This window comes from Gossypium hirsutum, chromosome A01 (assembly GCF_007990345.1).
Source record: "Gossypium hirsutum isolate 1008001.06 chromosome A01, Gossypium_hirsutum_v2.1, whole genome shotgun sequence".
NCBI lineage: Eukaryota > Viridiplantae > Streptophyta > Magnoliopsida > Malvales > Malvaceae > Gossypium > Gossypium hirsutum.
This window is the reverse complement of record NC_053424.1, coordinates 16114382-16135514: the sequence shown is the minus strand read 5'-3', so window position 1 is coordinate 16135514 and position 21133 is coordinate 16114382. Positions and strand designations below refer to the sequence as shown.

The window sequence follows — 21133 nt, the reverse complement described above, 5'->3', positions numbered from 1 at the left end:
AAATAAACGTAAAAACTATTTAAAAAGATAATAAATAAGTTTAAAAATAGATAACGTGAAAAAAAGAATTTTTAAAATCGATAATATATAAAATAATTTAAGAAAAAGATGATATATATATAAATTTTAGAACAAGTAATATACATATATGTACATAAAAGTATAAAACGGGTAATATAAAAATCTTATAATGAATAATAAATAGAATACTTTAAAATAAATAAATAGAATTTTGAAAAGTATATAAGGCGATTTACAATAATGAAATAGTTTTAAATAAATAATACATGACACAATTTTAAAATAGGAAATGGTACTTTAAAGTACAAACGTAACAATTTATAATAATTAATATGAATAATGTTTTTAACATAAGATAAAATAGTATAAAGTAATCAAGATAGATCAATAAAAACAATTTAAAATATCAAGTGAAAGACTTAAAATAAACATGCAAAATAAAGAAATATAAAAGAAGCAAGCAGTTTATAAAAGTGAAAATAAAATAAATAATATATGTATATATTTAAAATAATTGATATGTAAAAAAATAGGAATAAACAAAAATAAAACAGTTTAGAAATAAACAAATGACAAATTTACAAATAACATATAAAGTTTAAAACTAAATAAAATATAACATCTAAATAAATAATAAATAAAACATATAATAAAATATGATAAAACAACTTGAAATAAAAGGGCAATAATTAAATTAAAATAAGAGTAAAAAAAAGGGTATAAATCATAATAACAGAAAGCTGCTAGGGACTAGAACGAAGCATGCGTGAAATAGCGGGGGTTAACTGGGCAATTACCCCCGACCCCCTGTGCGCAGCGTTTCAATGTAGGACTTAAATGCAGAAAAATACAAATTATGCGGGCAAAATTTAAAAAAAAAAGGGAATAGGACTGAATTAAACACAGCGAAACGTGGAGGGACTCGCCGCATAAATAGCCCCAAGGCTACAAAACACGCGGATCCTCTCCCATCCGGGTCGGGTCACGCCGCTTCCCCCCCTAAACGACGCCGTTTTGAGGCGTGGGGGGTTTTGCAAAACAGTGACACTTTGCTGGGCTATTTAAGCCAATTTTTTTTGTTTCCTTTTCATTTCAGCCCCATTTTACAAAAAAAAAAAAAGAGAGCCTTTGCTCTCTCTCCCTCTCCCTCCTCCATGGCCGACCATGGGTTTATCGGGGTCCTCCGCACCCATGCCGCGAACGGCGACCGATGATACGCGAAACGAGCCCCTTTCAACCCTCTTTTTGAATAAGTTGGAAGACGGAGCCCTCGTGACCTACAACACCGCAAGAAAAAAGGAAGGACCCTTCGGCTCTTCATTCTCTGCCACGACCAATGGTCGAACCCCCAGGGGTTCGGTAACCCTCAGATTGGCGAGAGGACACCAGAGTGCACCCAAACAGTGAATCGAAGGTGCGTTTTTATTTACTATTTTGTTCTTTCATTATTATTTTCGTATGCAAAAAAAAAGAAAAAAATACGAAAATTAGAAACTGAAATGCAAACAATAAATCACCTTTAGAAAATTTTCTATTTTCTGATTAATCTCGTTCGTAAGTGTCTGTAAAAAGAATTACAAAGGTGTGTCTTGGCTTTTTAAAGCCGATTAATCGACTTTCTACTTCTATTCTCTTTGTTGTTTTTGTTTGTTTCTTTTGCTGCCCTCTGTTGTTTGTAAGCACTAAATTTTTGTCCGACTAGAATTTGTGTTTAATTTTCAAAATTTCAAAAAAAAATTTAAAAATAAAAATTGCATTTTGACCCCTAAACTTTTCCTAAATTTCATTTTGACCCTTAAACTTTCTTTAAATTTCACTTAGACCCCTAAACTTTCATTAAATTTCATTTTAATCCTAAATTTTCTAAAAATTACATTTAGCCCCAGAATTTTTGCTACATTTGTGATTTGGTCCTTCAGACAGGTTACGTGATTTGGGGCACCCACTTCCCAGATTTTTAGGCCACAAACATGGGTGGCTGCTCCTTCTTCACCTACCACCTGCAAAAAGGAAGCAAATATCAACTATAAAATGGGTTTAAAACCCCAAAATCAAACCCCCACACCCACAAAAAAAATAAAAAAAACTTGCAAAAAGAGAGAGAAAAAGCTTCGAAAAAAAGAAAAGAAGAGAGAAAGAAAAGAGGAAGGAGAAGGAGGAGTCGGCGGCAGCACCGTGGCATCGGCGGCAGCAGTTGACGGCGGAGCAAGCAACGGTGGAGGCTAGACTTTGAAGAAGAAAAAGGAAGAAGAAGGAAGAAGAAAAGAGGAAGAAGAAAGAAAAAAAAAGAAAAATCCTTTTTTTAAATCAGGTTGACCCGACCCGAACCGGTCGACCCGACTGACGACCCGACCCGACCCGACCCAGCAGCCCAAGAAAAAGAAACAAAAACAAAAACAAAAACAAAAAGAAACAAGCCCAAGAAAAAAAAGAAGAGCAGGACATTTCTTAGCAGACCAGCAGCAACCCAAGCCCAGGCCCAGTGCAGCCTAGCAGGCCAGCACCAACAGGCCAGGCTCGCACGCACCAGCCCAGCAGAAGCAGGTCCAACGGGTTGGCCCAGCAGAGAAAAAAAAGAAAAGAAAAAGAAGAAAAAGAGAAGGAAAAAAGAAGGAAAAAAGAAAAAAGAGGTTCAATTCGTGTAACCCGTTCGACGAAGCTCGTGTTTCGGTAGCTTTTCGGTAATTTCGTTTATTTTATTTTTAATTTAATGCTCGTATTTTTATGTTATTTCGTTTTAATATTATTAGCATTTTATGCATTTTTATATTTATATTTATATTTTTAATTTAATTTAATTTTTATTTTATTTTATTTTAAATAATTTTAATAAATAAGGCAACGAATCGATTTAACATAAAATCGTTGATTTCATCGCTATGTTGGATGAATATCACCGGTTTACGTTAAACTCGATACGCCCTTTTAAAAATAAAAAAATATTCAAAAAAATTGTATTTTCAAAAAAAATCCTCGGGTTTCGAAATTTTTGTGTCTTCAAAAAAATTTCTCGTGTTTTTCAAAAATAAGGTAACAAATCGATTTGACACTAATTCGTTTATTTCATTGCTATGTTGAGTGAATATCATCAATTAGTGTTAAATACGATACGTGCTTAATAAAAATCGGAAAATTTTTCGTGTTTTCAAAAATTCCTGTGTTGCAAAAATTTTCATGTTTTTCAAAAATTCTCGTGTTTTCAAAAAAATTCCAATTTTCAAAATTTTTCGTGTTTTCTAAAAACTTCTGTGTTTCAAAAATTTTCGTGTTTCTAAAATTTTCGTATTTCAAAAATTTTCTTGTTTTCAAATTTTTCGTATTTAAAAAATCCTCGTGTTTTCAAAATTCCAGTGTTTCAAAATTTTTCGTGTTTCAAAAAAAAATTCCCGTTTTCCAAAAACTTTCGCGTTTTAAGAAATTGACCGTGTTTCATAAATTTTCGTGTTTCAAAGAAATCTCGTGTTTCAAAATTTTCGTGTTTTTTTAAAAATTTGTGTTTCTAAAATTCTTGTATTTTAAAAAAATTGTGTTCAAAAAAAAAGGAAAAAGTTGTTGTGCTTTAAAATTATCGTGTTTCAATCGGATCACGACTAATATTAAATTGAACTCGTATTTTTGAAAATGAAGACAACGCGCGTTTAACAAGATACCAATTTTGGGCGTCGCGAGGGTGCTAATACCTTCCTCGCGCGTAATCGACTCCCGAACTCGAATTTTCTCTGGATTCTTACGTAGACCTAAAATTGCCTCTTTTTTAGAAAATTTAAAAATAAAATTTTCTTCTAAAAAGAGAATTTATTAGGTGTCCGATCACACCTAGAAAAAAAAAGATCGGTGGCGACTCTTTTTTCAAATAAAATCGAGATTCAGTTTTTAAATTTTCTATAATTACTTCGACTAGCGCCCGTGCCATAATTTTTAGGTTGCTACAGCTGGCGACTCCGCTGGGGACCCTTTTTGAGAGTCGTGTCTGGAATTAAACTCGCGTTGTCAAAATTTTCAAAGTTCCTTGTTCAAATTAACATTTAGTCGTGATCCTCAAATTTTTTGTTTTCAAAAAATCATGCATTTGCATCGTGTTGTATATATTCTAACTTGTTTTATTCGGTTGTTTTTCAGCTTTAAATTTTTGTGATTTTAGTTTTGGTTTAGTTTTTAAATAAAACGAAAGGTTTGTGAGTTTCTCCCCACACACCGTGCACATACATCTTTGCATAACATGAGCTCTATACCCGGGCTCCGTCCGTTTAAGTGAAAGTAAACGCTACGCCTTCGTGAGTTAACTCGTCCCTCCGCACAGGCTAGTGAATACTTTCGGGTTACATATGACTTATGCTTTCGTGAGTTAACTTGTCCCTCCGCATAGGCATAAGTAAATGTAATCCCTCAAATTGATCTCGTAAGCCTATGATGGGCCATGACCGAGGCTCTGTACTAATCTTAGTAGATGACAGTACAGATGATTCGAGTACCCATCTAGAACCAAAACCGCATATAGTTAACCATACGAGCCATCCAACTAGAGCCATGTTGAACCTCCGTCCGTTTAGTAGTCACCAAAATAAGTGCGCGGGAAGAATGCCTCTTACCTTTTGCACTTTCGCTTTCTATGCAAGGGAATCGAGTCCATTAGACCAAGTAGCTTAATTTGTTAGATTTTCCACAATTTTTCTCTGATCATATGTGTTTTGCTAACCAATGTTGTTTGTCTGTATTTCTATTTTTCATCATGCATCATAGACATCTTGTTAGGAAAGGGTTGATTAGAGATTGGTTGCCAAAAAGGGGTTTCTGATAGAGCAGTCAATTACACGAGTGACCGAAACGTTGTGTAATAGACTCTTTTGATTAAGGAAATGCCTAAATAGGGGCTATCTTGAAATTAACACCAATTTCTTGCATTTCTTTCATGACTAACAGTCATTTGACATTCATGCATTCATTCATTCATTGCATATTCCATACTCGTTCGCTGAGGTTAAAACATACAATTCGCTAGTTGTGCATACTATACGGGAAACCAGGGACATTCCACGAAAAACTGCCTAGCCTTTAAGAGAAGAGTTCAATGACTCATTGATGCAGGTATCCTACGATTCGATAGTGCCAGTAATGCAACTGGGAACCCATTCCCTAACCATATCGAAAGGGATGTGAGCATAGTGGGGAAAGTGGACGAATGGAAAGTCAGAAGATGTGTTTCGGAAATAAGGACGCCTCTGCAGAAAATCTGGGAGGTACTGGTTAAGAAAGGATTGCTTTGTCACCCCGATAGAATTCTCGGAGAAGAAGGTCAAAGTTTTTGCAATTTCCATGGAATTGTGGGACACGACATTCAGTCGTGTGAGGAATTTAAAAGGTTGCTTCAAGACTGGATGGATAATAAGGAGATTAAGATCCTTAACAAAAGGGAAGAGACCAATGAAAGAGAAGTATGCGCCTCTGATAGCCAGTCATCAGGTCCCCCTTATAGCGCTGATCAACCGTTAGTAATTTATTACGATGCGACGAAAGAGCCGGTGAAACCAAAAATGATAATCGAAGTACCATATTCTTTCCCTTACAAGGACAATAAAGCAGTACCATGGAAATATGACGTTAATATCGTCACACCTGAAGATGAAAAACCCAAAGCCATGACTAGAAGCGTCAGGGAATTAGGTCATTTCACTCGTAGTGGAAGATGTTATTCGAAGGAGATAAAGAAGAACAGTGACTTGAAACAGAAAGGAAAAGCACCGATGCATGTGACCGATGATGAGCATGAAACTGCGCCTGAACAAGAAGCTAAAAATCCTGTGGACGAGGAGGAAGCACAGGAATTCTTAAAATTTATCAAGCACAGTGAGTACAACGTGGTAAAACAATTGAGTAAGCAGCCAGCGCGAATCTCGGTATTATCTCTGCTGTTGAATTCAGAACCACACCGAAACGCTCTGCTGAAAGTGTTAAATCAAGCTTATGTGGCAAACAATGTATCCGTTGAAAAACTGGATAGGTGGATGAACAACTTGAATGCGGATAATTTCATTTCTTTTAGTGATGATGAAATACCGCCCAATGGTAGAGGCTCAGTGAAAGCATTGCATATCACAACCAATTGCAAGGGCTACATAATACCGAACGTGTTCATCGATAATGGTTCGGCACTCAACATTATGCCTTTGGCCACGCTTTCCAGAATTTCGATGGATCTGTCCCATTTAAGGCCCTGTCATTCTACGGTAAGGGCATTCGACAGGACAATGCGTGAAGTCATGAAAAAAATTAAGATCCCTCTAGAAGTGGGTCCCTACATATATGATGTCGAGTTCCAAGTCATGGACATTACATCCTCATATAACTGCCTTTTGGGAAGACCCTGGATCCATTCTGCTGGAGCGGTCCCATCATCCCTCCATCAAAAGGTGAAATTTATCATGGATGGTTGTTTGGTCACTGTCGAGGGAGAAGAAGACATTGTCGCATCTATCTCTGCTGATGCGCCATACCTTGAAGTGAGCAAGGACGTAGTGGAATGCTCCTTCTGATCCCTTGAATTCGTCAATGCCACATTCTTCACTGAGGGAAACAAAATTCCCGTGCCTAAATTGTTGAGAAATACTAGAATGGGTGTCAAATTGACCGTAGGAAGGGGAGCTCGAGCGAGAAGGGGTTTAGGGAGATATCTACAGGGAATAGTCAGGGCTTTAAAGCCAGTGCACCACAGGGCCCGATACGGTTTGAGGTTCCATCCTGACATGCGTCAAAGAAGAAGACAGTGGAAAAAAGATCAGGAAAGAAGGATTGCAAGAACTTTGGGCCGAGAACCAGAATGGGAACCAATAGAGTACCCTCTTTTGTCAAAAACATTTACATCTGCGGGAATGATGCACCCTGGACAAGATGGTCCACGAAACACACTATGGTTAATTGAAAAGGGTCTTCAAAATGTCAATATAAATGTTATTGACAAAGGGTCTGATGTGAGTAAAGACGTCTCAAGGATACGCCCTTATCCCCCTGGTTTCATGTTGAACAATTGGATTGCTGAGGAGCTTCTTGTAGTTTATAAGCCTTCAGAGTAATGCTAAACATCAACCTTCTATTGTGTCCTTAGATATAATGGAATTCTTTTGTAGGAGCTTGCATTCGCTCTTTATCATTTAAGTGAATATCAATGAAGATGCATTTTGTCACGATTTTTCGCATTATCACTAATTTCATAATCATTTTCTCATTTCATAGCCTATCCTTACATTTGCCTCATTGCCATGACATAACATTTTGTTTGTTGTTTCCAATACTTGGATGTCCCCCGATAGCTTCCTTTTCCATTCAACTTTCAGGTGCTCAGATATTGACGACATGAATAAGCCCGTTACGAATCTTGAAATTGATTTTGAGAAGGCTGTTTGCTTAGGAGAATTTGAAGCTGAAGAAAATGCTGAAGATTATGTCTCGTCTCCTGAATTGTTAAGAATTGTGGAACAAGAGGATAAACAGGTTCTGCCTCATGAAGAATCTGTGGAAACAATAAATTTGGGCACTGAAGAGAGGAAACAAGAAGTGAAGATTGGGACTTCTATTTCAGAAAGTACCAGGCATAGTTTGATCACTTTACTCCGCGAATACAAAGATGTTTTCGTGTGGTCATACCAGGACATGCCAGGGCTAGATGAAGATTTAGTGGTCCATAAGCTCCCATTAAAGCCAGAATGCAAGCCCATCCAGCAAAAATTAAGACGGATGAGGCCCGAAATGCTGTTGAAAATAAAAGAGGAAGTCAAGAAACAATTTGACGCTGGCTTCCTACAAGCCTCCAAATATCCAGAATGGGTGGCTAACATAGTCCCGGTACCAAAGAAAGATGGAAAAGTACGAATGTGCGTGGATTATCGTGACCTGAATCGAGCAAGCCCAAAAGATAATTTTCCCTTGCCACATATTGACATGTTGGTGGACAACACAGCAAAACATTCATTGTTTTCTTTCATGGATGGATTCTCGGGGTATAATCAGATCAAGATGGCCCCTGAGGATATGGAGAAAACTACCTTCATAACAATGTGGGGAACGTTCTGCTACAAGGTGATGCCATTCGGGTTAAAGAATGCTGGGGCAACATATCAGAGGGCTATGGTGACGTTATTCCATGACATGATGCATAAAGAACTAGAGGTCTACGTCGATGATATGATTGCTAAATCTCGAGGAGAAGAAGAGCATGTAATGAACCTCAAGAAGTTGTTCGAAAGGCTGAGAAAATTTCAGCTAAAGCTTAATCCAGCCAAATGTACATTCGGGGCTACCTCGGGAAAGTTGCTAGGCTTCATTGTCAGTGAAAGAGGTATCGAAGTTGATCTAGATAAAATAAAAGCCATCCAAGAATTACCACCTCCGCGCACGCAAAAGGAAGTTAGAGGATTTTTAGGGAGATTAAATTACATCGCCTGATTTATCGCTCAACTTACCAACCAATGCGACCCAATCTTTCGGCTTCTTCGAAAACATAACCCGGGAGAATGGAATGAGGAATGCCAAGTGACCTTTGATAAGATAAAACAATATTTGTCCAGTCCTCCAGTGCTAGTACCGCCAACTCCGGGAAGACCATTAATTTTGTATCTGACAGTGTTCGAAAGTTCAATGGGTGGCGTACTGGGACAACATGACGAGTCAGGAAAGAAAGAAAAGGCGATCTACTACCTCAGCAAAAAGTTCATTGAATATGAGGCAAAATATTCGTCTATTGAGAAATATTGTTGCGCTCTGGTTTGGGTAGCTCGGAGACTCAGACAATATATGTTGTATCACACGACATGGCTAATTTCAAAGCTGGACCCAATAAAATACATGATGGAATCGCCGGCACTATCAGGAAGAATGGCACGATGGCAGCTCCTTCTTTCGGAATATGACATTACCTATGTAAGTCAGAAGTCAATAAAAGGGAGCGCAATAGCTGACTTCTTAGAAACTCGAACGACAGAGGAATATGAGCCTTTAAGATTCGATTTCCCAGATGAAGACTTAATGTGCATCACAGAAATAGAATCCGAGTCATCAAAAGAGAAGTCATGGAAGATGTGCTTTGATGGTGCGTCAAATGCTTTAGGGCATGGAATTGGAGCAATCCTGGTATCACCAGACGGGAATCATTATTCGTTCACTGCAAGACTTAACTTCTTCTGTACCAATAATATCGCAGAATATGAGGCCTGTATCATGGGGCTTCGTGCAGCTATCGAACGAAACATCGAGATCTTGGAGGTGTACGGGGACTCAGCCCTAGTGATTTACCAAATCCATGGAGAATGGGAAGTGAGGGACTCAAAATTGATTAAGTACAGCGATTTAGTGGCTGGATTGATCAAGGAATTCAAAGAAATAACTTTTCATTACTTCCCACGAGAAGAGAACCAACTGGCTGATGCCCTAGCCACTTTGGCTTCAATGTTTAAAGCAAGTAGAGAAGCAGAAATAATGCCCCTCAAAATGAGCATATACGAGGTCCCTGCACACTGTTGTAACATTGAGAAAGAAGTAGACAGACGGCCTTGGTTCCATGATATCTTAGAATATATCAAGAATCAAAGGTATCCCGAACAAGCGAATGAGAACGATAAAAGAACAATTAGAAGAATGGCAGCGGAATTTGTTCTTGATGGGGATATCCTGTATAAAAGAGGAAAGGATCAGATGCTTTTGAGATGTGTGGATGATGTTGAAACCAGAAAAATACTTGAAGAGGTCCATGAGGGAATTTGCGGAACGCATGCCAATGGTTTCAATATGGCCAGAAAGATCATGAGACTCGGTTATTATTGGCTGACAATGGAAAGTGACTGCATCAATTTTGCCAGAAAATGCCACAAACGTCAAATCTACGGCGATAAAATTCATGTAGCCCCTTCACCCCTTCATGTCATGACTTCTCCGTGGCCTTTTTCTATGTGGGGCATGGATGTCATAGGGCCAATTTCTCCAAAAGCTTCAAATGGACATCGATTCATTTTTGTGGTTATCGATTACTTCACAAAATGGATTGAAGCCGCTTCGTTTGCCAATGTGACGAAGACTGCAGTGTGCAAGTTTTTGAAAAAGGAAATCATTTGCCGATATGGTTTGCCTGAAAGAATCATCTCAGATAATGCCACGAATCTGAACAATAAGATGATGAAAGAAGTGTGCGAGCAGTTCCAAATAAAGTATCATAATTCCTCGCCCTATCGCCCAAAGATGAACGGGGCTGTTGAAGCAGCTAACAAGAACATTAAGAGGATCATTGGGAAAATGACTGAGACTTATAAAGATTGGCACGAGAAACTTCCATTTGCTTTGTTTGCATATCGCACATCTGTGCGAACATCTACGGGAGCAACTCCTTTCTCTCTAGTCTATGGAATGGAAGCTGTGCTACCTATCGAGGTTGAGATCCCCTCTCTGCGAGTATTGATGGAATCAAAGTTAGAAGAAGCAGAATGGGTTCGAGCTCGATATGATCAGTTGAACCTCATTGAAGAAAAACGTCTAAGAGCAATTTGTCATGGGCAAATGTACCAAAAGAGAATGATCGCAGCCCATGACAAGAAGGTACGACCAAGAGAGTTCTATGAAGGAGAACTCGTTCTGAGAAAGATTCTCCCAATACAAAAAGACCTGCGAGGAAAATGGGCACCAAATTGGGAAGGACCATACGTTGTAAAAAAGGCATTCTCAGGAGGAGCTTTAATCCTTACCGAGATGGATGGGAAGGAGTTACCGAATCCGATGAATTCGGATGCGGTGAAGAAATATTATGCTTAAGATGAAAACCCGAAAAGGGCATCTTAAAAAAAAAAGGGCGAAAACCCGAAAAGGGCGTCTTGATTAGTACAAAAAGATTAGGATGAAAACCCGAGAGGGCGTCCTAATGAAACAAACCTGGCGGTCGAACGATACGTCAAGTAGTGAGACTACAGTATTTGAAGCACTTTTGAAAGCTCGAAATTTTCTACGCAAGAAGCCATGCTCGAAAAGATTATTGATTGAGGAACGTGGAAGAGTTCATGTGTTGAATATCTAGAGCATTTGTATCCGTTGAATACGACCTTTTCTTTCTTTTTGAAATTTTTACTCTCATTGGTTAACTTTCTTTGTTTGCCACACTTGAAATAAAGGAATATGAGATATCCTTTATGTCCCTACCTGACCATTTTCATGCATCTCATTATGTGTTTATTTAATGATAAATAGTGAAATGACATACTCTAAACAAAAGAAATGTCAAGCATTACCCGGATAAGAATTTGATAAGTGCAAGATCTTCAAAGCAAGAACAAAGTTTAACCAAGGGCAAAAAGGGTGATATCTGAGAAACGTCAATTACTCGTAAAGCTCGAAGACAGGTATGAGGCCTGAAGAGAAGGTCGAGAATCAAAGCAATGAACGCAGATCCTCAACAATCATGGCGAAAATGACATACGACCAATATGCTTAAGGAGCACTGCATAATCATGTAGGCATAAAGGCATTTAAGACAAACATGTGCATATCATGATGACATCATGCATGGCATATACAGGTAATCCAGTAAAGCAAGAAATCTTGAATGAGAGTCGCACTGAATCAAAGGAAAAGATACCCGAGTTCTACCAAAGGACTGGTTTTGGTATTTTGATGTTTAATATTCTTGCTTTCCAAGGAAAATCAACTCATATTGCGAGAAATGAGTTGAGCCTCAAGACACGTTGAGGTATTTTTAAATTTTTTAAAAAAATCAACTCATATTGCGAGAAGTGAGTTGAGCCTCGGGGCACGCCGAGGTATTTTTAGTTTATGTTTTAAATTGACTCATATTGAGAGAGGTGAGTTAAGCCTTTTAATTTTTTGTTTTTCAAAATCAACTCATATTGCGAGAAATGAGTTGAGCCTCAAGACACGTTGAGGTATTTTTAAATTTTTTTAAAAAATCAACTCATATTGCGAGAAGTGAGTTGAGCCTCGGGGCACGCCGAGGTATTTTTAGTTTATGTTTTAAATTGACTCATATTGCGAGAGGTGAGTTAAGCCTTTTAATTTTTGTTTTTCAAAATCAACTCATATTGCGAGAAATGAGTTGAGCCTCAAGACACGTTGAGGTATTTTTAAATTTTTTTAAAAAAATCAACTCATATTGCGAGAAGTGAGTTGAGCCTCGGGGCACGCCGAGGTATTTTTAGTTTATGTTGACTCATATTGCGAGAGGTGAGTTAAGCCTTTTAATTTTCAAAATCAACTCATATTGCGAGAAATGAGTTGAGCCTCAAGACACGTTGAGGTATTTTTAAATTTTTTTAAAAAAAATCAACTCATATTGCGAGAAGTGAGTTGAGCCTCGGGGCACGCCGAGGTATTTTTAGTTTATGTTTTAAATTTACTCATATTGCGAGAGGTGAGTTAAGCCTTTTAATTTTTGTTTTTCAAAAATCAACTCATATTGCGAGAAATGAGTTGAGCCTCGGGGCACGCCGAGGTATTTTTAGTTTATGTTTTAAATTGACTCATATTGCGAGAGGTGAGTTAAGCCTTTTAATTTTTGTTTTTCAAAAATCAACTCATATTGCAAGAGGTGAGTTGAGCCTCGGCTCACATGCTGAGGTATTTTCAATTTATGTTTTTTTCAATCTATGCTTTTCAAAAATCAACTTATATTGCGAGAGGTGAGTTGAGCCTCAAGGCACGCTGAGGTATTTTCAATTTCTGCTTTACTAATTCTACTTTTCAAATCAACTCATATTGCAAGAGGTGAGTTGAGTCTCAGGCCACACGCTGAGGTCTTTTCAAATTTTGTTTTTAATTTCTGTTTTTTTTTAATTTCTGTGTTTCAAAAAAAAATCAACTCATATTGCAAGAGGTGAGTTGAGCCTCAGGGCACGCTGAGGTATTTTCAATTTCTACTTTTCAATTTCTGTTTTTCAAAAATCAACTCATATTGCGAGAGGTGAGTTGAGCCTTTTAATTTCTATTTTTCAAAAAACAACTCATATTGCGAGAGGTGAGTTGAGCCTTTTTCTATTTTTCAAAAAATCAACTCATATTGCGAGAGGTGAGTTGAGCCTTTTGCAAATTCTGTTTTCAAAAATCAACTCATATTGCGAGAAGTGAGTTGAGCCTTGGCTCACGTGCTGAGCTATTTTCAATTTCTATTTTTAATGTCTAGTTTTAAAGAGTCAATTCATATTGCGAGAAATGAGTTGAGCTCAGGATCACATGCCGAGTAAAGAATAAAGATTGGACAATTGAACAAAATTTAGTGCTTTTAAGTCTTTGCACTATCATTGTTTCACAATGATGAGCAAAGAGGGGCAGTTGTAAGCACTAAATTTTTGTCCGACTAGAATTTGTGTTTAATTTTCAAAATTTCAAAAAAAAAAATTAAAAATAAAAATTGCATTTTGACCCCTAAACTTTTCCTAAATTTCATTTTGACCCTTAAACTTTCTTTAAATTTCACTTAGACCCCTAAACTTTCATTAAATTTCATTTTAATCCTAAATTTTCTAAAAATTACATTTAGCCCCAGAAGTTTTGCTACATTTGTGATTTGGTCCTTCAGACAGGTTACGTGATTTGGGGCACCCACTTCCCAGATTTTCAGGCCACAAACATGGGTGGCTGCTCCTTCTTCACCTACCACATGCAAAAAGGAAGCAAATATCAACTATAAAATGGGTTTAAAACCCCAAAATCAAACCCCCACACCCACGAAAAAAATCAAAAAAACTTGCAAAAAGAGAGAGAAAAAGCTTCGAAAAAAAGAAAAGAAGAGAGAAAGAAAAGAGGAAGGAGAAGAAGGAGGAGTCGGCGGCGGCACCGTGGCATCGGCGGCAGCAGTCGACGGCGGAGCAAGCAACGGTAGAGGCTAGACTTTGAAGAAGAAGAAGGAAGAAGAAGGAAGAAGAAAAGAGGAAGAAGAAAGAAAAAAAAAAGAAAAATCCTTTTTTTAAATCAGGTTGACCCGACCCGAACCGGTCGACCCGACTGACGACCCGACCCGACCCAGCAGCCCAAGAAAAAAACAACAAAAATAAAAACAAAAAAAAAGAAACAAGCCCAAGAAAAAAAAGAAGAGCAGGCCATTTCTTAGCAGACCAGCAGCAACCCAAGCCCAGGCCCAGCGCAGCCTAGCAGGCCAGGCCCGCACGCACCAGCCCAGCAGAAGCAGGTCCAACGGGTTGGCCCAGCAGAGAAAAAAAAGAAAAGAAAAAGAAGAAAAAGAGAAGGAAAAAAGAAGGAAAAAAGAAAAAAGAAAAAAGAGGTTCAATTCGTGTAACCCGTTCGACGAAGCTCGTGTTTCGGTAGCTTTTCGGTAATTTCGTTTATTTTATTTTTAATTTAATGCTCGTATTTTTATGTTATTTCGTTTTAATATTATTAGCATTTTATGCATTTTTATATATATATTTTTAATTTAATTTAATTTTTATTTTATTTTATTTTAAATAATTTTAATAAATAAGGCAACGAATCGATTTAACATAAAATCGTTGATTTCATCGCTATGTTGGGTGAATATCACCGGTTTGCGTTAAACTCGATACGCCCTTTTAAAAATAAAAAAATATTCAAAAAAATTGTATTTTCAAAAAAAATCCTCGGGTTTCAAAATTTTCGTGTCTTCAAAAAAATTTTCTCGTGTTTTTCAAAAATAAGGTAACAAATCGATTTGACACTAATTCGTTTATTTCATTGCTATGTTGAGTGAATATCATCAATTAGTGTTAAATATGATACGTGCTTAATAAAAATCGGAAAATTTTTCGTGTTTTCAAAAATTCCTGTGTTGCAAAAATTTTCATGTTTTTCAAAAATTCTCGTGTTTTCAAAAAAATTCCAATTTTCAAAATTTTTCGTGTTTTCTAAAAACTTCTGTGTTTCAAAAATTTTCGTGTTTCTAAAATTTTCGTATTTCAAAAATTTTCTTGTTTTCAAATTTTTCGTATTTAAAAAATCCTCGTGTTTTCAAAATTCCAGTGTTTCAAAATTTTTCGTGTTTCAAAAAAAAATTCCCGTTTTCCAAAAACTTTCGCGTTTTAAGAAATTGACCGTGTTTCATAAATTTTCGTGTTTCAAAGAAATCTCGTATTTCAAAATTTTCGTGTTTTTTTAAAAAATTTGTATTTCTAAAATTCTTGTATTTTAAAAAATTCGTGTTTAAAAAAAAAGGAAAAAAGTTGTTGTGCTTTAAAATTATCGTGTTTCAATCGGATCACGACTAATATTAAATTGAACTCGTATTTTTGAAAATGAAGACAACGCGCGTTTAACAAGATACCAATTTTGGGCGTCGCGAGGGTGCTAATACCTTCCTCGTGCGTAACCGACTCCCGAACTCGAATTTTCTCTGGATTCTTACGTAGACCTAAAATTACCTCTTTTTTAGAAAATTTAAAAATAAAATTTTCTTCTAAAAAGAAAATTTATTAGGTGTCCGATCACACCTAGAAAAAAAAAATCGGTGGCGACTCCTTTTTCAAATAAAATCGAGATTCAGTTTTTAAATTTTCAATAATTACTTCGACTAGCGCCCGTGCCGAAATTTTTAGGTCGCTACATTGTTGTATTAATTTCTCTCTGCAGGTGTCAGAGGCGTGGAAGGCCGGTGGTTGGCGCGCAAGGTGGCTGAGCATGCGTGGGGAGGCCAAAGGTGGGAGTGGCGGTCGTAATAGGGACTAGCCCTAGGGTTGCTGCTGAGAAAAAATTTTAAGCTAGTGGGCTAGGGTTTGATGTAATGGGCTTGTTGGGTTTTAATTGTTTGGGCTATCTGATATTGATCTGGGTTTGGGTTAGTGATTGGGTTTTGAGTTTTTTTAATTTGGGTCATTTTAATGTGTAAATAGACTGTTAATAAATATTTGGATTTTTACTTAATTTTGGTTTATTTTGTTTTATAGACATAGGCCAAAATTGGCTATTACATACCAAATATAAGTTTTTATTTATTTGTAATTGGAAACTAGATATTTTACTAATTGGTAGTTGACATGGTCGAAGAATTAATCCCCACTCTAAGAGTATAATTTAGTTTATTTTAAATAGTTGTTCCAAGACCTTCGTAGCTCTGAAACAGGCTCCCAATCTTAAAGGGTTACACAAAGGACTCATTAAATACTTTTAGGTTGAGCAACATCAAGACCATTGAAGACCATACTCTCTACCACCATCTTCCAAAGACTCTCCACCACCATCCAAACACCCTTGTATTGCTCTCCTCTTCAGCCATCATCCTACTTCTTTGTATCAACCATTAAAGCACATACTTTCTGCCACCATCTTCCAAAGACTCCACCACTATCCTTTTCCAACTCCCCACTCGTGGGTGAACTGTCTTCAACCTCCAACCTGCTCCTTTTTTGTCAACACAGACTTAGAATAGTTAATCGTAATACAAGTTATAGCAGAGTTGATAATTAAAATGAATATTCTCAGCATCCAACATATTTTAAACACAGAATTTATTGGTATTATTATATTATTCTTAATGCTTCTCCAAAACTACTGGTATTTGTTGAATCCTACAACATAGCTCAAGAAAGGAAAAAGCACAAACTCAAGTTTTCGTTCAGTTTCCCAATCCTTTCTTCATGGACATGAAATCCCAAGGCTGTTTCACCATAAAAACTGTGTCTAGTTATTCTCAAACGAAGATTGTTTATGGCAATATCCAGTCAACAAAAAGGTAGAGCAAGTCTCATTAAGGGAAGAAAAACCAAAGGATGAATTGATGCTAATACATACGATAGATGCAAGAGTTTCTGTTATTCTGAGAATGGTGTATTTTTGTTTCAATTATGACATATGTAAGTTTGAAGTTTTGATCCAGAGCTTTAGTTTCTTTCTACTTTTAGCGTTTCTCTGGTTGGTAAAGAAACAAATCTTAACCTTGAAAACAAAAAGAGAGACCCAAAACAACATGGAACATGTGAAATTTTTTAACAATAAAATAATAACAATTATACACTAACAACATTTCAAACAATTGTATTAAAAATAATAACAAAAACGTTTCACAAACCAAAGTTACTAAAAATTATCATTTTCTCTTCTCTAATCTGGACATCCATTAAAATATTACAAGAAATACGAAAACAACTTACCAATCTTTTCTTTTTCCTGCTTCAAAAACTATTGTGAATAACCAAAGTATTGGTTAAGTGAGGATAATGTTTTATTTTATCCATTCAAATTAGTTTTCAAATCCATACTTTCAGTTTTTTCATCAACTTCTTCCATTATTTCTATTTATAATCATAAATTTACCTCTCCAATTACTTTTTTAACTTTTTTATACTTTACGATTAAAATCTATTTAAAAATTTATAAAAAAATTTCTCATTAACAATTTTTTTCTTAGTTTTCTATATATCTCATTAAAATGAATATTCAGATATCTATACATATTACTACTGTTTATGATTTGACTTTACTGTTAATGAACTTAACCTCACTATTCAGGACTGACATTCTGGACAAGCCTATCGTTCTGGGTCGCCTCTTAGGCCTCGTGGTCCCTACATGTGAACTCTTTGGATAAATGCAAGTTGGGACCACGAACTCCCATCAATTCATGCTAGCTGATATCGTGAACTCCCCTAACTGTCCCTTCACTATACACCGTATGCATATCCATCTAGTGGAACCTAACCGGGTCTCGGGTAAGCGACTCGAATCTTATTTGAGTTTCAGGTTGGATTATTATAACTGAACTTTAAACCCTTCCTCCTCTTCTTCAACATCAAATTTAACCATCTTTAAAAAAAAACAGATAATTCAGTTTAACTTCCAAAAATAAATAAAGCTTTTAAAAAGTTTTTTCATGAGGATTTTGGTATTTGGACAGTTTGTCTTCATAGTTTGCGGTGGGAGACTGATTTCACCATGGAAGCATTTCCTAGTCTTTGGAAATTCATCGAACTCTATACTATTTATGGGTGTGTCAGACGGGGGTAGATTCTGGATTTATTTTTCTCATTTTTTTGCTCTTCAACTTTAAGGACAAATCTATTCGTTGATCTCATGTTTTTTTCAACTTTTTCTCTTCAAAAAAAAATTAATGGAGAAAACTATCTGTTGGGTCAAAAAAAAGTTGATAAATAAGTTCAATCAATTTTATTGGATTTGAAAAATGATGCTTTAAACAATTAGAAAATAGGAAGATTAAGAAAAAAACAAAATAAGAGAAGAAAGAAAGAAGGGCTAACAATGTAAATTTGTTTTGTCAGAAGTAAAAGTTATGAAGAAATGTGACATATCTGATAATATATATATATATAAGTATAAAAAAGACTTAAAAAAAGTAGTGACTAAATTAACAAAAATGGTAAAGATTGAAGATTAAATTTGTGGTTATAACTAAACTTTAAACACACATATATATATAGTTAACATAAGATTCTTATCAACTAACTATGTAATTAAAAAAATGACATTATAATAAATTTAAATTTAACAAAAAATAAAAATAAAAATTTTAACAGTGTTAAAAGTTTGAACCTGAATTTTGATATTTAACAAGTAGAGGAACAATACTCCTAGAAATAAAATTACAAACACTAAATTTTTAAATTTATAATGAGTACAGCATATTTTGACTTTTTAAAGGTAAAAAAAGCCCATAAGAAAAAAAAAATGAAAAATTGAATTGAGTCCCTGCACTAAATTCGTACCTAATTAATTCACTTTCTTTAACAAATTTTTTTTTTAAATCCCTCTATTAATAGTTTTGTCTTTTACCACATTCATTTTTAAAATCAATTGATAGACTAATCAGATGAGGACACATGAAAATTTTTAATTGAATCTTATATTTTTCTCATATAATCATAAAAATTTATAAAAAAAATCATAAAAATATATAAAATATTAAAAATAAATAAACTTATAAAAAATATAGAAAAATGATAAAAAAATATTTAAAGAATCCATAAAAACTTAAAAATATAGAAAAAAAAAACTAATAAAACATATAAAAACATATTTAAAGTATATAAAATTTCATAAAAGCTTGTTAAAATTCATAACAACTTACTTTTGGTTTGGGGTCGCTAATTGTGGCGATTTATTGAAAATTTGAAAATAGAATCTAGGTTTTATAAAAAGGAGGAGTCGCCACTGATCCTTTTTCTAGGTGTGACCGGACACCTAATAAATTTATATTTTAAACAAAAAGAAGGCTAAGTTTAGGTCTACATCAAAATCCAGAGACAAAATTAGGGTTTGGGAGTCGGTTACGCGCGAGGAAGGTATTAGCACCCTCGCGACGCCCAAAATTGGTATATTATAAACATGTGTTGTATTGATTTTCAAAAATACAAGTTCAGTATAAGATTTAATCATGATCCGATTGTAAAGACGAGAAATTTTAAATTTTCGGTTTTTGAGGAGGATGTTCCGCCTTTAACATAAGCCAATAAATTCCACCCAACATAGCGATGAAATTCGATGACATAATGTTGAATCGGTACAGTGCCTTGATTATTGAAATTAATTGGAAAACAAGACTATGATTTTCGAAGTAACAAAATTGAGATGAAATAGATGACAGAGCTAGAAATATATTGAAGTGAATATAAGTGTGACAAGTATATTAAAAAACAATGATGATATATGCGCAATATATGCATATTAAAGATAATAATAAAAAGAATTATTGATGATACTTCACAAATATATATATACATATATAATATATAAAATGTAACATTAAGAACACATGTATATAATATATGAAATATATATGGATATAATATAATATTGAAATATTTACATAACTTATACATATTACAAAAACGACTAATAATGATACTTCATAAGTATATACATAAATATATTAAATTTATATACGTATTATAGATATATACATAAATAATGAAACATATACTAATATTCGTATGGTAAGGATAAAATATATATACGTAAGATAGTTCGAGAAGAAAAAGAATATATATGCATATATATAAATATTATGGTATTTAGCAACATATACATGAAATAATAAAAGAAATATATAACAAATAACATAAAAGTATATGTATGAAATAACATAAAAATATATGAATAGCGCAATATTTACAAATATATACATAATATAATTATTTAAAAACAATATAATGAAATATACGAAAATGAGACTATATACACATAAATATATATACATGTATAATGAAATATATATACTAATATTAAATATAATAGGAACAAAAATAATATAATAATATATATACTCGATACGGTATTAAAAAATATGTATATACATATAATAGTATGCATATGAGACAATACAAAATATATACATGGAAGATTACAAGAAAATATAACTAATAATATTGAAATTATATATATAACATAATATTTAAAACACATATATATATATGATATATAAAAATTATATATAATACACTATATGAGTATATTACATGCGCATACATATACAATATTATACATTAATACATATAATAAATATATTTAATATAATAAATATAAAAATTAAAATTAACGAATAACAGAAAGTGAAAACAAGTAAAATGAAAATAAAGCAGTAAATTGACAAAGAGGACTGAATCGAATTAAAGAATAAAGTTTGGGGCAAATTTTAAAGGAAATAAATGGAAAAGGACTAAATTGCACGCGCAAACAAACCGAAGGGACTCAATCGGACAATAAACCATCTTCCCAAAACGCAGCGCATGGTAGAGGACCACATCACAAGGCGCAACAAATTTAAGGGCTAGATTAAAAATAAAAATAACTTAATTGTAAAATCATGAGAAAGTAGAGGGGCTGAAAGCGCAATTAGCCCCTCCAATTAAAAAAACACGCGGATCCTATCGGGTAGGGTCGGGTCGACCTGATCCAAAGTGAAACGGCGCCGTTTCAGCACTGAACTCTAATGCCAAAACGGCACCGTTTTGAAAGGCTATAAATAGCCTAAAATTGAGAAAAAAACATTTGAGAGGGGAGAAAGAAAAAAAAAAGAAGAGAGAGGGGGAGAGAAAAGGGATCTGGTCAGGGAGGGGCGCTCACCGATCCGGCTACCGGACCTTCGCCGGCGCCGACACCGGCCACCGTGGAAAGGTAAAAAATCTACTTTTTTTCTTATTTTTTGTATTCT

General features: G+C 34.9%; 1 long non-coding RNA gene across 1 annotated transcript; it reads left to right on the top strand.

The window, feature by feature from the left end:
* Window positions 1–1122: 1122 nt before the first annotated feature.
* LOC107917663 (uncharacterized) lies at window positions 1123–15894 on the top strand. Its single transcript, XR_001689786.2, has 2 exons — window positions 1123–1435; window positions 15604–15894. It is a non-coding gene; the product is annotated as an uncharacterized lncRNA (long non-coding RNA).
* The last annotated feature ends 5239 nt before the right edge of the window (window positions 15895–21133 follow it).